The sequence below is a fragment of the Bos taurus genome, chromosome 4 (assembly GCF_002263795.3).
Source record: "Bos taurus isolate L1 Dominette 01449 registration number 42190680 breed Hereford chromosome 4, ARS-UCD2.0, whole genome shotgun sequence".
NCBI classification, from domain to species: domain Eukaryota; kingdom Metazoa; phylum Chordata; class Mammalia; order Artiodactyla; family Bovidae; genus Bos; species Bos taurus.
Genome location: NC_037331.1, coordinates 61,003,361 through 61,020,510, shown reverse-complemented (window position 1 = coordinate 61,020,510; position 17,150 = coordinate 61,003,361). Strand labels below are relative to the sequence as shown.

Below are 17,150 nucleotides of genomic sequence, written 5' to 3'. Positions count from 1 at the left end.
GAGAGGTAATTAGCTGTTCTAGAAAGACTGTATCCTCACCTTAAAAAGCTGCCTCCTGGGAGTACCTATTATCTGTAGTGGGATGGGAACATGGCAATAAAAATAGACTGTGGACCCTCCTCTGCAGGAGCTGAAGAAAACCAGCCTATTGGTTTAAGGAAAATTAGGCAGTGGGCCAAAAGTTAACCACTCTCTCAGTTTTTAATTTGAAAAAAATCTCACAAAATGAGTACATTTTACTATGAAAATTCAGAGGAGTCAGAAAAGCACAAATAATAAAGAAAAATACCACCTTAATACCACCATTTGTATGAATTGTTCTGAGCATCTTGGCAAATACACCTCCGATCTCCATTTCTTTTGTTCATGAATGAATGTTTATTTGTATGAAATTGGGATCATGCTGATGTACAGTCTTATAAAGCACTTTTTCCCCCCTCAGTATTGTTTCAGTCTTTCCCTCATGTTATTAAATGCTCTTTTTAGTAGTGAAATGGCTGTATTAGGTAAAGGCATCATAATTCATCTAAGGATGGCAGCAGCCAGGATAAGGATGACCATGAGTAGGATTTGTATAGAACTTGCTTTGTGCTGGGCACTATTCTGAGCTCTGTTCTGTTAACTCACTTTATCATCACACAGTGCTGTGAGATAGGTACTCTTGTTATTCCCATTTAGCCTTTGTTGTTTGACATTTAAGCTTTTCCTTTTAAAAATATATATTTTAAACAACTCTGTACTAAGCATACATATTTAAGCACACTCTTGGTTACCTGTAGGTTGCTGTTGGGTCAAAGAGTCTGCATATTTTAAAGCTCTGATGCCTGTTGCCCATCATCCTAGAATGAGTCTCCACTCTCTGTCCCTTTTCCTCTTCCCACTCATTTTGGTCTGGAGCCAATAAGTTGGCTCTTCACATCAGGTGACCAAAGTAATGGAGCTTCAGCATCCGCAAATGTCTATTGATACCTTCCTGGGCACCAGAACCCATGCTGGACACTGTGGGTGTACCGATGAATGAGTCGTGGCTCTTTAATCTCAGGAACTGGTGGCAAGACCATCTTGGAATGGTTATTGACTGGGTGGAAGGTCCGCTGTACATAAAGCCAGGAACAGTGGTTCAAGCTCATTTCTGTTCCCACCAGTGGCCTGTGTACACAAGTTACCTCTCTGGCTCTCAACTATGCTGATTCTCAGCAGGGAAAGGGTTAGCTGTGCCTGGTGTCCTGGCCCTCAAGGCAGTGCAGGGTGGGTAGGGGAGATGGATGGCAGCTGAACACGACACACAGACATCACGTTTCATCAGGAACGAAAGCCGAGCACGCGTGGGGGCGGTGTGAGCTTCTGTCACTCACTCCTGGGCTCTTGGGAGATAAACAATGGGAAGAAATTAACAGTCTTGGACTCCAAAGACTCCTCTCCTTTGAAAACTGTATCGTATGTAAGTCACTGCCCCATGATTATCTTGCAAATTAGGAAGACATGTCCTATATTTCACATGGGAGGTGGGGAGTGGCCTGCAGAATATTTCTGGCCTCTCTTGAGCTCTGCAAGGGGGTTCAAGTTTCATGGGCAATGTGGCTCTTTGATTCTGGGTTCCAGTGCTGTGTGGGGAAGTGTGAAGGCGTTTGTCTCAAGTTTGATTTAGAAAACTGAGCTGCAGGTGGAAAGCATGTAAAGTGACTCTTTTCCCCCAAATGATGTGGCTTTCACATGTTTCACTTTTGAAAATGGTTAACAAATTCCCGAAGTGAGCAGGCGATTTTATCAGGATGGCAGAGTATATAGCACTTGGAAACCAGTTTTCCAGCTATTTTTTATAGGTTTAACACCTGCAAAGTGGCATTTTCTGCAAAGACACGACAAGGATAGCAAAGAGTGTAAAAACAAAATTCCATAGAAACTCTTTCTCAGACTCTGGGGTAATGGGGCCACTGACCTAAATAAGAGCAGAAATCCTCCAGTACAATGAGCTCATACTGCCAAGATGGGCTGAATTGAGGCCGTGGCATCCTCCACTCACACGCCGGTCCATGTGCATTCAAGCCCAGACGACATGCAGGCTGCTGTCTAGAGACAGCCAGGCTGCCCCAGACCCTCCCAGAGAGGGTTTCTGGCTCCAGGACCCTGGCTGAAGGCTGGGTGATAACAAGGCTGTATCCCTGGATGGAGACACTAACTAAAGAATAGAATTTTATCGTAAGAATCCCAGAAAATGAGCAGACCTCTTCAGGTTCCAGGGCTGGGTCGGAGAGAACTGTTCTTGGTGGACTATCCAAGAAACAGCACAGACTCAAAATACAGTGCCACAAGTGGGAGCGTGGCATTAATTTTCTGCGAGCACATTTTTTAAAAAGTAAGAACAGGTGGCATTAATTTTAATTTAACCCAGTAGATCCAAAATAGTAACATTCAACATTTATGTACATAATTAACATAAAAATTACCAATGAAATAGTTTACCTTCTTTTTGTGTGCTCTTCGAAATCCAGTGTGTTTTGCCCTTAGCAGCACATCTCACTTCATAACCATCCCATTTCAAGTGCCCAGGAGCAGTATGTGGCTCATGACTGCTGTCTTGGGCAGTGCAGGCGTAGAAGCTGTATCACTCAGCATCTTATGAGTGAGGCCAAAAGGCTGCTAGGATGCCGTCTGGGCCTGTAATGATCACTATAGCATTTGATGTCGAGTCTTTCATAGCATTCTTCTGCCACTGGGAGAAAAAAAAAAAAAGCTTTCAACCTTAATAACTTAAACTGTAGACTGTAATACTTTCCATTTTCATAGGGCTTTTCCATTACAGGATACTTTAGTATGCTCTGCTAAAACTGTGAGAGAGGCCAGGCAGGAACCATTCCTTTGGCACATGTTTATTAAGGGTATGCTGGGTGCCAGGGACAGAGGAGCCTAGTGGGCTGCTGTCTATGGGGTTGCACAGAGTCGGACATGACTGAAGCGACTTAGCAGCAGCAGGTCCTGACTGGCAGACAACTCCTGCCTTCTTGGAGCTCAGATTCCAGTGGAGGGGAAAAGCATCATGCATCACTGTAGTTAGAATTGTAGTGGGTATGAGCAGGGGCTGTGGAAGCACAAAAGTAACACTCCTAATTTTGCCCAAGATGTCCAGGGAGCACTTGAGAGGCGAGAGATTTGAGCAGAAAGATCGAATGATATCTTTGCTAGGAAGATAAACTGAAGTGAAAGGTAGATGCATTCTGAATGTCATCCATTTGGGTTAGAACTTCTGAACCTGGAATGTCCGTTTTACAGCCCAGACAGGTGGCAAGTTAGGTCACCTGCTTGAAATCCTACTAGATGTCCATAGGCTATAGATTCCGGAAGAGTTCCGATTAGCTAGTTCTGGAGCAGCTTTGCATCTAAAATGTGTCCCTGGATGTGGTCTTTAGGAAGGAAGGAAGTGGCGGGAACAGCCCTGCCCTGAAACTTAATGATCAGCTGATCTCCATTCCATTGTCCTTTTCTGCCTTCAGCTACCATTTTTTTTTGGTTTTGAGATCTGACACGAGAACATTTTGTATACAATTCTGTAAGATCGCTCTGTTAAAAAGTGAAGTCGCTCAGTTGTGTCCAACTCTGCGACCCCCTGGACTGTAGCCTTCCAGGCTCCACTGTCCATGGGATTCTCCAGGCAAGAATACTGGAGTGGGTTGCTGTTTCCTTCTCCAGGGGATCTTTCTGACCCAGGGATGGAACCCGGGTGTCCCACATTGCAGGCAGACTCTTTACCGTCTGAGCCACCAGGGAATCCCTTCTCTCTGTTAAAGTTCGTGCTTTAAGTGCTGTTTGTAGTGTTTCTGTTGTAGTTACTGGGGAGTCCTGGGGGAGACAGCACCATTTCTGGATGTTTCCATTCCCAAGCGAACCGACCACCCATCTGGAATTTCAGTGCAAAGATTTTAACCCACACAAGGAGCTGGGCTCTTGCCTTTTGTCCATACAAGGCCGTTGGCCACCACTAGGGCAAGACAGAGCACACACACGCCTGCCTGGGGCCTGCTGCCCTCCAGGAATGGTGAGCCTCCTCTGCACTCAGCAGTTTTTATTTTTATCTCATCAGCGTGTTCCTCCTTTTAAAGTGTGAATCCTAGTGACCCGAATGAGCTGTCTGTCTGGGCCTGGGCCAGCAGGCCTAGGTTACTCCAGTTCAGAGGCGGCCCTGGTCTAGGGTGGCAGGGACGGGGGTTCCCAGTGTGACTGGATGGGGCGGGGCAGGGAGCCAAAGTGGCCTGCCAGACGGACAAGTTCTCAAACTAGGAGAAGGTTATTCTTGAAGTAAACCAGACCCTGTACTCCTCTCTCCCTCATCCCCTTCGTAACAGCCCTTTTAAAAGAACAAGCAAAGTTTGCAAAATTCCGATGTTAATATTTAGAAACACAAAATCAAGTGGGCATACCTCTTCCAGTATGGTTGTGGGTGGAATTCAGGCCTGTTGGCTTTGGCATCCACACATGAGGCTCTGCTGAGATTTCATCCATGCTGATGCATCAGAACAGCATGGTTTCATACTTAGAGGTTGGGCACAGGAGCTGGGGGGTTGCTCTTTCCTTGGAATTGAGTGATGGCTGCCCCAGGCTCACAAGGGAGGATGTGGTAGAGTTTTAGAAACAGGAAGACAGAAGGCCTACCCCACCCACTGCTGGCTCATGGAGCTGGCATGAGTCAGAGGGAAGAACTGTAATATTTGCGGGCCCCTTGTGCCGTACCATGGAGAAGGAAATGGCAACCCACTCCATCATTCTTGCCTGGGAAATCCCATGGACAGAGGAGCCTGGTGGGTTGCAGTCCATGGGGTCGCAAAGAACACACACCCCCACCCACACACACCCCCCTACCTGTGTTAAGTGCTTTTCCTCTGTAGGCTCATGAATCTCGCACAGCTGTTCTGTGGGCTTATCATTATAGAGGTAGTTTTGCTTCCATAGGGCAGTGGTTCTCCAAGTGTGGTTCCTGGACCAGCAGCATCACCTGGGAACTTGTTAGCAATGCAGGTTCTCAGGCCCCACTCACGCTTTTCAGAATGAGGACTCTGGAGAGGGGCCAAACTATCTGTGTTTTAACAAGCCCTCCAGGCAAGCCTGATGGACTCTGAGCTTGGAAGCTTCTACCCCAGAGGTTAAAAACACAGGCCTAGAGCTAATCTGGGCTCAAACCTCAGGCTTTTGGCAAGTCGGGCAACCACTCTGCTTTGGTGTCCTCATCTGTAAATTGGAGGTGTGAATAGTACCCACTTCACAGGGCTGTGTGGATTACATTAAGGAGTATATGATGAAACTAGGGCAGTGCTGGCATGTGGTGAGCACACCCTAAGTATTTGGTCTCCTTCACTCGGAGTCTGCCGGCTTCGATCCCGGGTCTGCTGAACCTCAAAGCCATCTACCCATCTAAGGGACCAGCCATCCCTTAGAAATCAAATTCAGTTAACCATCACCATGTCTCATTCTGCAAACACTGCAGGCTGCTCTGTAGGCCTGCTGGCCAGGGGGGTGTCCTCTCTCCCTGCCAGCTCTAGTTCCTTAGTAGGAGCTGCTTGAACAGGGAGAGAAAGATTTTAAGACCAAGGCCAAGTTCAGCATATGGCTGCCTTTATTGATTAATGTGTCTGTCTTGGATACACGAGGGGTTCTTTCCTCTTGCTGTTGCCGGTTATCAGGCAACTTAGTGTGAATTTCTGGGCTTTAATGGAAGGCTATTAGGAGTGACTGCTTAATGTGGCAAGCCAGAGGAGTTGTGTGGGCTGTACCTGTTCAGGGTGGGTTGGCAGGAGGCTGCGTGTGGTTTGTGGGCCTTGCCTGGCCTAGGAATTGGTCTGGTGCTGTTGCTTTTGGGAAATGTGGGTGGCTGTAGCCATGGGAAAGGGCTGGTTGAGAATCAGTATTTTCTGAATCCTGGCCACTTATCTTTTCCATTTTATCATGATTAATAGAAGCTTTCAGCCCCATTTTGCAGCTATGGGAAGGACTGCCATAATGAAGTACCATAGAATGGGCAAATTAAACAACAGAATTTGTGTCTTCATGGTTCTGGGAAGTAAATACCTGAGATCAAAGGGTCAGCAGAGTTGACTTCTGAGGCTCCTCTCTGAGGCTTATAGATGACTATTGTGTCTTCACATGGTCTTCCCTCTATACTCAGCTGTGTCTGAATTTCCTCTTTTTTTTTTTTTTTTAAAGGACACCTGTCATATTTTATTAGGCTTCCCAAGTGGCACAGTGGTAAAGAATCCACCTGCCAATGCAGGAGATGCAAGAGATACAGGTTCGATTCCTGGGTCAGGAAGATCTCATGGAGAAGGAAATGACAGCTCATTCCAGTATTCTTGCCTGGAAAATCCTATGGACAGAGGAGCCTGGTGGGCTGTACTTGTATTTTATTAGGGCCACTCTACTGGCTTCATTTTAACTTTAGCTTTTTAAAGACCGTTGATTACAGTCACATTCTAAAGTCCTAGGGATTAGAACTTCAGCATATGGATTTGGGTGGAGTGGGACACTATTCCACCCATGACACCTGGCCTCAGATCATCCATGTGGGTCTTTCAGAATGGGGTGAAGTGACTGAGCTCACTGAGGACAAAGAGGAGGAGGAAGGTGGGGGGCGCCGAGAGTCGTGTGGACAGTGTGGGTTCACCAAGCAGAGGGGCAGCTGGGCGGCGGGCCAGGGTGGGGCATGGAGGGAAGGGGGTCCCCAGTTTTAGGAGGCGATTGGTTGTAACAGTGCAGGCAAGTGACAGTGAGGGTTCAGAAACAGGTTGGATCTGGAGGAAAATTTCAGCATTTTTACTGGTAGATTTTTGAATGACTTGAATATGAGGAAAGATAAACTAGTTTCCTAGTTTCCTGAGAATATAGCATTTTGCAAAGATGATATTTCTGCCCAAGTCAGTGCCTAGAGTGTTTAATGATTCCAGTTAAATCCCAGTGGGCTTTTGGGAAGATGACAGAATGAGTCTAAGATTCCTTTGAAAGGATAAACAGCTGAGAATAGTCAAGACATGTTTTTCATGAAGAGGGGGTAATGATATCCCTTCTAGTTTGTTGCCCACGCACTGTCCAGAGTGATCTTTTTAAAGCATGCGTCAGGTCCCATCTGATGGTGCCATGCTATCACTCAGAATGGAATCTCCCTCCATGCCCGGACCTGCGGGCCCTCGGTGGCTGGCTTCCCGAACCTTGCCTCCCGCCCCCCTCTTGCTCAAGCTCCAGTCACACCGGCTTCCTCCTTGTCCTGGAGAACACCCCACCTTCAGCTTCGCTGTTGCCTGCACATAGAACTGTTTCTTTCTGGTCTGGACTGTTTCCTGCCTCACTCTTTCTTTCGACTCAGGTTTATGCTGAAAAAGCACCTCCTCTTCAGGGGAGCCTTCCCTGATCACCCTGTCTAAAACACTCTTTCCTGTCATTCACACTTCTCCGCTTTTACCTGGATTATGCACTTTATTTACAGCGAGGTGGGCTCTAATCCACACTGCCTGCATTATTGTTCACCTTTGCCCCTTTTTGCTATGGGGCTCCCTGGGTGTCAGTTTTCCTCGTCTGTAAAATGGAAATGACACTGCCTATGTCAGGTACTGTTGGGAGGATTCGATTTGACACATAAAGTGGCCAACAGCCAAGTACTCTCTGGCTGGCACACAGAGTAAGTATTCATTGAATGTTATTATTACTTGTTCAATGTAGATTCCCCCAGTAGAAAGGGAAAGCAGACAGACAAACGCTTTGCCTGGTTCACTGGTGTGTATTTGGTGCCCAGAACTGTGCTTGGCACACAGTAGGGGCTTGATAAATGTTTGTTGAGTGAATATATGAAAGCATGATGGTAAAACTATTATAAATGCACAGTAATAAAATAGTGTTTGTTGTATGAGTAGATCTTCCCTGGGTTGAGAAGATCCTCTGGAGAAGGAAATGGCAACCCCCCCACTCCAGTACTCTTGCCTGGAAAATCCCATGGAGGGAGGAGCCTGGTAGGCTACAGTCCATGGGGTCGCGAAGAGTCGGACACGACTGAGTTTGTGACTGGCCTGGCCTGTATGAGTAGATACAAAGATTAAAGGAATACAAAGATAAAGGAATACAATAATATCTCAAAGCCAATCCTAGTGTTTGTGAGAATTTAAAATGGGATGATGGAGCATCACAAATCAGAGGGGAGAAAGGATGGATTATTTAGTAAGTGATTACTTACTAATGCAAATGATTACATCCTCTTCCACAGTGTACACCAAAATAAATTCCGATTTGATGTTTTGAGTTAAACCACAGAAAAATAAGGGAATATATGAGATTATCTTATTTTCTAGGTAATAGTTGGTTTTCTAAGACAAAGCACTGGGGAAAATAGACAGGTGACTTGGACTGTTTTACAAATCAACTTCCGTGTATCATAAGGATTAAAAAAGAGGTTATAGTCAATGTAGAAAAATTGCCACATATAACAGATAACAGTCCTTTACTATATAAATTGTTGCTTATGTAAATCTGTAGGGGAAAAACATTAATATCTCAGTAGAAAAATTATCCAAAGGGAAATACAGATCATGTACAGAAGAAATACATGCAGGCATAGGGGGTGATGTTGGGGGGGATATTTAACTTATTGGTAATCAGTGAAATGGAAATTAAAGTGAGATAGCATTTTTTTCCACTCAGGTTACCCAGCAGGGGTTGTGTTGAGAAAGGTACTTTTCTAAATTGCTGGTAATGGTATACCTGGGTAAAACTTCTCTGGCACAAAGTTTGAAGAGGCTTAACTATATACATACCTTTTGACTTGTAAAGTCAACTCTAGAAATCTAACCTGAGGAAATAAGTAGAAATGCATCTGATATATGTAATAATAAAGATAGTCATTATTCATAAATAATAAAAATATGGAAAAGAGCTACATATCCAACAATAGAGAAAATAGTGAGTTATGATACATATATGCAGGAGATATCATCCAGACTTTAAAAATATTTTTTCTAAGGTTATTTACATATCCATTCTTAACCAGGACCTTTTTTTCATTATGCTTACTAATGTCCCATTGGCCAAAGCAAGTCATATGACCAAGCCATTGGCTCAGGGAGAGCAGCCCACACGAGAGGTGACTGCTGATAACCACCTGCATAACCGTCTACCATATGTGTTCATAGTATGATTGCAGTTCCTAAACATGAGACACATAAAGACACATGCACATATGGAAATATGACAGAATGTTATCTGTGGTTATTCTCTAATATCTTATTTTGTACATTTTCAAAATTTCCTGTAATGAGTATATATTTTATTGTCATAAATTAAAAATATGTTAATTTTAAAGAATGGCTGTGGGTTTGGAGATCTTAATATATGATAAAGGGCAGATTCAGGAGAATTATTGGATGAATAGAATTAACTGGTGTTGGTGACTTTTTAGATGATGGATGAGGCTGAGAGTAGGTGGGTTCAAGAATAATATAGCTCAGGCCTTATACTGGATGGTGTCCAAGTTGGAGGAAGGGATGTAGGATATCTTTGTGGGGGGAAATCTCCTCTAACAAGTTGAATTTGAGGTCCCTCTGTGGCATTGTATTTAAGAGTCCAGCAGCTAATGGAAATATAGAACTGGAGTTCAGAAGAGAAGTGGGGGCTGGAGAAAAGAACATCTTTTTGAATCACTGATGGTCACTGTGAGAGAGAAAATATGATTGAATTCTTGAGCTCACTAATATTTAAGGCCTTGGCAAAAGCAGTGCCAGACCAGTTCCAACCTATGACACTTCTTCCTTATCCTTTCCTGCCCCAGGCTGAATAACCCCATCCCACCCCCATCATCTGTGGTCTTGGCACTCTGTTCTTCTCTTTTGGAGCACTCGACTTGTTTGTAGTTAAGTGACCACTTGTGCAATTAATTGATTAGTGGAGATGCCCCCCACTGGATTGTCAGCTGCATGAGAGCAAGGCAGGGTCTGTCTTGTCCACTGTTGTTAATCAGGGTTGCCTGACATAGGGTTTCCAGGAGGATGAGTGAATGAAAATAGCAAGCAACCCAAAGAAGTAATGGATAAGAAAGATTCAGAGAAGGTGCTGGGGGCCCAGGAGAGTTTCAGGAGAAAAGTTTCAAGGAGAGAGCAGGCACCAAGTGCCAGTGGTGTTAAGAGACCGAAAAAGAAATCAATGGAGAAAGCAGTGTTAGAGTGGGGCTGCAATCAGGTCCTGGGGGAAAGGAATGTGATCAGTCATTCGAGCAAAGGTGAGCTGTTTGGTCTTGGAAAAGAGGACTTGAAGATCTGAGTGGAAGGATAGTAAGGAGGGAGGGACAAATACAATTTGTCCCTTAGCATCTATGGGACATTGGTTCCAGGAACCCCTATGGATTCCAAAATTCAAGGATGCTCAAATGTCTTACATTAAATGGCCTAGCACAATGGCTACAGTTGGCCTTCGTATCCACAGATACTGGGATTCTCTCAGAGCAAGCCTCCTCAAGTCTAGTCTGGAGATCTTAGATGTGAACCATGTGAGGTTGGCTGTGTTGAAATCTTTATGAAATTGGCATTCTTAGCTATTATACCCTAATTCGGGAGTTCTCAAAGTATGGGTCCCAGTCTGGCAACTGCCTCTCCTGGGAACTTGTTAGAAATGCAAATTCATATTTAAACAGAAGACCCTGGGGTTGGACTCAGCAATCCATTTTAACAGCCCTCCAGATGATGCTCACTAAAGCTTGAGAACTGCTGCCCTAACCCCAAAACTACAAGCAAGTGGTTGTTGGAAATTAACTTGCTCCCCTGACACTTATGCAGGAGCCAGCAACAAAACAATTCCAAGAGCAGGGATGTCTGTTCTCTTACTGCCTGCTTTCTGGAAGAATTTTTGAAGTTGTCGACTCAAAACCTGCTTTGGAATTCCCTGAGGTTGGAGAATTGGGCTGATAAGAGAGGCCCCTGTCTTGCAGAAGCTTCTTCCCTGTTGTGTGGTCAGCAGTTTTTGCTGGGATTCCGGGCAGCTTTCCTGGCCTGACTCTGAGTTTCTGAGCCAGCCAGTTAGGGGAGTGGGGGTGGGGAAAGGGAACCTCCTGGGCCTCCCTGAAATCGCTATTTTAAATTGAAGACAGTGAAGGACCCCAGGGGTTACAGACTAGAGGATAAGGTTTCACACCAAGCAGCTGGAATTCATAGCCGCGATGTCCGGGACCTGTAGCTTTGAAAACTTGGTGAGATGCTGTTTCTTAACAAAACCCAGCCTCAGCCCACTGGCCTCTATCCTCGCCAGGACTTGGCACCATTCTGGGTCACCAAGCTCCTGCTGCACCTTGGGATTCCCCAGAGATGAAAGCTAGGCAGCCCTGATTACTGCTGTTACTTTCAAAAGGCTTGACTTAGCTGCAGCTTGCAGTATGGGCACTCAGCAGCAAATGTTAATTGCTGGAGGCATAGAGTGGATTTTTTCCTCTTTGTAACTCAGAGGGACAGATATCCAAACACTAGCCAGATCCCCACACATTTGAAGGTGACCCCGCAAACCAGGGGTTGAGATTTCCCAGATAACCAAGGCTCTCAGCCAAGAGTAAGTGCCCATTTGCCCCTGCAGTGGGGTGCCTCTGGCATTCTAAAAGCCTGTGGACACGATGTTTTGGAGGCTTTGCTGCCTGGGATTTGTGTTCAGTCTGTCCTGTGTTGAGCACAGTGTCATGGGTAGATTCTGAGGAGTTGGAACCTACCCTGTCCCATGTTGGGACTATTCATGGGAGGGAGGCGAGAGCAGGTAAGTCCCTCCACTGTCCCTGGGAGCTCCCTTTCCCCTCCTGGAAGAACTTCGGGCTTCCCTGCAGAGCACAGACTTGTGTCCAGTCTAAGTGCTTTCTCATTTTGCACACTTGTAAAGGTAAATCTTCCTCTGCTGCCAAAATCACAGGAAAGATTTGGCTCTGGTTCTGGTTTATTCATATAATTTTGAGAAAATGATTACATCCAAATACTTTTTTTCTCTCTCCATGAATGGGCTTTAGTCCTACTTTTTTCCCACCAGTGGGCCTCTATATAAAATATTGGGGGCAAAATATTGGAAATAATTATTTATCAAGAGTATTTGGAAATCTAAAATTCCTGTACCCCCTACTCTAGTGTCCCCAGAGAAAATTATCCAGTTAACAAAGGAGAGGAAGGAGATAGTTCCAGAACTTCAGTTAAGTGACAGAGGTCTGAGTGTTCATTGTACAGGGCTGCTAAAGCTCTCGTGGGCTTTCCAGTGTCACTCATTGGCGCTGGAAGACATTTCCCAGGACTGACACCCCGCTCCCCTGTCATTCACTAGTTCTGATGAAAGAAGAGTTGAAAACGGCCAATAAAATGGTGGTCAAATAAATGTAAACTTGAGTAGCATAATAGCACCTTTCCCACCTATTGGATTAGGGAGGATCTGCAGAAATTACCCAGGACAGGGGAGTGCGTTGTAGAACTACTGGTGGAAGTCTAAATCTGCCAAGCAATTTTGCAAACTTATTTAAAATCTTAAAAATGCACATAGCCCTTGACCTCCTGGAAGTTTTTTGTTTGAAACAAAGTTATTCAGAAAGTAGTATGTTCCAAGTTTTTCACCAAAACGATAATTAGAACAGTAAAAAATTAGAAACAGCCTTGATGTCCAACAAGGATTATTATAGCATATATCTATATTTATATCTGTATCTATATATATATCTTTATTACAGTTACATCAGACAGTACTTAATAACATGTAGTCATATCAATTAATAAAAATGACAATAACTTATAACTTAACAGTTTAAAAATAATAGAAATAACATTATGATTCCAATTTTATAAACTATGTTTTCACTTTTTTTTATGTCTAAAAGGATTTATATCAAAATGTTAATGGTAATTCCTAGGTTGCAGAATTATGGTTAGCATTTCCTTTCTCTCTCTTTCCTTTGTATTTTCTGAATTTTCTGCAATAAATATGGGCTTAGTAAATTATTTCTTTTAAAAAATAAAGAAAAGACTCTTATGAAATATGCCCTCATAATTGCTGCTTTAAACAACTTCACGCCCAGAGCATCTAACTGGCTGGTTTGCATTACAAGAAGGAATAAACGTTCGCTTTTTACTGATTAATGGGGAAGGAGGCCGTTGCCTCTGACAAAACGCAGAGGTGAATTTCATCTGGCCTAAATGGAAGAGAAGCCTTTGGTAAGAGGTGAAAGTTCAGCACTGAAAGCCAGATGAAGAATTTTGGCTGGAGCATTAAGCTGGAATCACAGACCCTATATTGTGTTAGATAACTTTCAGATTTCCAGTGTGTTCTGAAAGTGGAAATTTTTTTCTCTTGCACATTCAGTTAATGGCTCTTATTCTGTCCCAGAAAAATGAAACAAGAAACTAAACTCTTGAGACGGTGGCAGTGACCGTTGAAAGCAGCAGTAGCTAAGTCTCACTGGGCACAAGTGACGCTGCTAGTTCCTAAGGGTTGGGTGATGGGCTGGAGGGGCCAAGAGCAGAGCCAGGCTCATTTCCTTAAGAACAGCTGGAGGGATCATTTATACTGAGAACTGTGTGAAAATACCACTCTTCTTGGCTGAAATCAAATGTAAAGTTGGGCTTTAGAAATATTCATTTCATGGTAGCCTGACAGGCTTAGGATGGAAACATTAGATGGTTGAAGAGGAGAGGGTGAGGGTGAATGGTGATTTCATCCAGGGTAGAAAGGGCTAACAAAAGCCTCAGACAAAGCCCCAGACAAAGGCCCTGAAGGAGAGGCATTCATCAGGTCTGCAGTGGTGTTAGAGGCTGGGGTTTCACAATGGGACCTGGGGTCTGCAGGGAGTGGGTCAGTTGAAAGTGAGAGGAAGAATTATTTTGAGGCCAGCCTTTGTGTGAAATATCAGAAATCAAATAATTGGACTGTAGCATTACTTTGAAATGTATCAATAATATTAATATATATATGCATATATGGATTGGTAGGTGGTTAGAAGGACAAATATGTGAGAAAAGAAATATGGTAAAACGCCAACAGTTGTGGAATGTGGGCGGTAGGTGTGTGGGTGTTCACTGCATAGTTCTAGAAACTTCACTGAAGGTTTGGAAAAAAAAACATAATTAAAATATTGGGATCAAAAAGAGCAACTAGATGGCAAAACCTAAACTCATGACATTTACAGAAAAGATAGGTAACATGGAATCCCACAGGAATCCCCAAATACAAAAACCTGGGATCTAAAAGAGCCCCAAACCCTTAGTTATTGATCCAGGAGTTGGCCAGCACACATTTAAAATGTGTGTGTATATGTGTGTTACCTCCGTACTCACAGGATTTGGTACACAGATCCTACAGTGCAAAAGATGAAAATGTGAAAAGGAAGCCTAATGAATGGAAAGGGAAAATAGGAAAATGTGACAAGATCACCCCAGAGACACCTCACATGGTTCTGAACCAGCTGCTAAGAGAAGACCACAGGAAAGTGGAAGTGCAGAGGGAACAGGCTCAGCTACAGCCCACCTTTTTCCAGGTGAGGCCACGCTGGATGGGGACACAGTCCCCACTGTAGATATTTGATCTGGTGCATTTGATCTTATTGGTTCATATACCACACCCCTGAGCCCACCGCCACCATGAAAGCCAAGGAATAAACAAAAAGCGTTCAGGAAAAGCAGTTGGGGGAAGGTGGTGAAAAGGGTTTCTTCAGGAAAAACTATCTTCAAATGATATTTGCAGCATTTTCTGATTGTATTAGCCAGATGTCTCCTTCTCGTGTAAACATGTGTTGAAAAAAATTGGAGGGGAAGCCTCAGGTTCCAAGAAGTCCTCAATTCACTTGGATCAGAGAGATGAATGGTAACAACTTGAAAGCCTCCTTGACTTAGGGATGAGTGGACCTGCATTACCATAACCACTTGGATTAAGAACGATCAATAAGAACCTCATCCAAGGTCTAAGGCTTCATCTCTAAACAGTTAAATATGACACTGGGGAGGAAGTTTAGGATGAAATTAGTAGGTACCAGTTAGGGCCCTGAGCTGAGTTTGAATGACCACTTTGCTTTTGAGTAGTGGGAGTAAAGATTTTTTGTTCATTGCTCTGTCTCTGGTGCCCAGAGTCATGCCTGGCATGTAGTGAGTGCTCAGTAAATATTTGTCGAATGAATTAAGAAAAAAATGTGAGTCCTTTTAAGTCATACGGACCTGGGCTCAAGTGTCTGTTTCTAGCTCTTGTGTGGACCTTACACAAGCCAACTAATCACTTTGAAGCTGCAAAATAGGAGTAGAAATTCCTGCCGCTTCAGTTGAGAATAAAATATCCCAAAGCCAGGAGTAAGAAAAACTAATTTTGTAGTATCCAAATCAAAGAGCCACTCCCTGAGTGCTCTTTAGTTTTGGGATCTGCAGTTTGTCACCACTGTGTCGTTGAGGAAAAATGTTGAGGTATGAGTGAAACAAGAATAAAGCCTTAGCAGAGAACCTGACATCTGGAAAAAGCATCTTCTTTCTCACCTTCATTGGTTCTGTCCACATTTCAGTCTGCTCCTGTGTCTTGTCTTCCAAACTTCCCAGGGATAAACCCGCCCAGTCTACTGTAATTTTCTCTCCTGCCTTTAAACCATGCCGTTAACTTCCTAATGGGCTTTCTTGTGGGGCCTGAGACCTTAGATTAGGCCAAATGTTTTAACCTTTTTAGAAAGTGTCATGAAGTAGGCAATTTGCTGCTGCAGAGGAGAAGTGTTGGTTGGAAAAGCCTTTCTCAGTCTCCACCAGGAGCCCCCCTCCCCTCCACTGTCCACCATTAGCCCTGCTCATCTTCAGCCATTTTCAGTTAAAATTGCCTTTGGCAATTCCTGTGGTTTGTGCTTGCTGTGATTTCCAGGGGGCACTGGCCTGATTCCACACAACGGGGCTTCCTGAGAGCCAGGATCTGGGATGCCTGCCAAGTACTCAAGAGCCTGGAGGCCTGAAGCGCCCGAAGCTTGACTGAACCTGCCCTCAGGAAAACGGGTTCTCTTTGGGGAACTTCTCCACATGTGGAGGATCCAGAGCCCTGCAGTTTGAGGGGGAGCCTGTCTTCCCATCTGCTGAACAATCCAGTTGCTAAAAATAGAAGACCAGACATCATCTTGCCCTTCAGAGATGCTCTCTGGAAGCATTTGGCTGTTGCCGAAACCATCGTCCCGTTCATCAGAAAGACACAGGCTCCACCCTGGTTCCAGGTGCCCTGTGACTTGCAGCTCCTCCTGATTTCTCCCTGATATACCCATGATGACACAGAAAAATAACAAAACTCCCAAGTCAGCAAAAAACCAGGGACTGACAAATGCCAGGATCTTGGAAGCATCAACTGATGATGTCGAGAAGACAGAGCTGGGCCATGGGGCTCTGTCTAGGATGTAATTGATGACATGAAGATTCATGGGAAGGAACCCTCAACCCCCTCTCCCTGAGAAAAGTCAGAAAGTACTTTATACCTTCTCTTTTGTTTAGTTCCTGACTCATGTACTTGAAGTAAATTCTAACTGGTTGCCCTCCCCGCCCCCCACACACACTTATTTTTCCTCCTCTCAGCTGCAGGCCTCAGATGTGGTCTTTTGTAAATTCATCTCTCTCTGTCTTTGTTACTCCCTGTATCCAAGTAGAGAAAGAAACCATGGGAAGAAAACCAGATGGGGAATAGGAGAAACTGGCAGGGTTTCAGTGCATTCTAGTAAGTATGTTTCCCCAAAGCAAAGTGCTGTAAGGAGGGTGCCCTGGGAGCTGTGCATGCGGGAAAATAGAAAGCTTTCTGTCTTGAGTTAAGTCTCAGGGAAGGAAATGAACTTTGTTAGAGCAAGGGTTCTGAATCACTGGAAGCTATGTCTTTGCCCTGTCTTCTCCCACAGTGGGTACAGAAAGATCCATTCTTTATGCAGGTGGGCAGAAAATGGAACCATTGCCAGTCTACTCATAACATCTGTTGAACTTTCATCACTGGTCTGGACAAACTTTTCCTTATTCAAGGATGAATGAAGACAAAAAAAGGGCTTCTCTGGTGGCTCAGGGGTGAAGAATCCACCTGCCATTGCCAGCAATGCAGGAGACACAGGTTCGATTTCTGGTTCAGGAAGATCCCCAGGAGGAGGAAATGGCAACCTCCACTCTAGTATTCTTGCCTGGAAGATCCCGTGGACAGAG

At 44.4% G+C, this 17,150-nt stretch overlaps 1 protein-coding gene and 1 long non-coding RNA gene across 5 annotated transcripts in view; one reads left to right on the top strand and one right to left on the bottom strand.

Annotated features, from left to right (window-relative positions):
• EEPD1 (endonuclease/exonuclease/phosphatase family domain containing 1) overlaps positions 1-17,150 on the top strand; it is a 191,522-nt gene that overhangs the window by 120,058 nt on the left and 54,314 nt on the right. The gene's annotated exons all lie outside the window — the stretch shown is intronic.
• Positions 177-4,858, bottom strand: LOC132345102 (uncharacterized). The gene is made up of 2 exons (XR_009494234.1): positions 4,416-4,858; positions 177-2,713 (listed from the first exon to the last, which is right to left on the bottom strand). It is a non-coding gene; the product is annotated as an uncharacterized lncRNA (long non-coding RNA).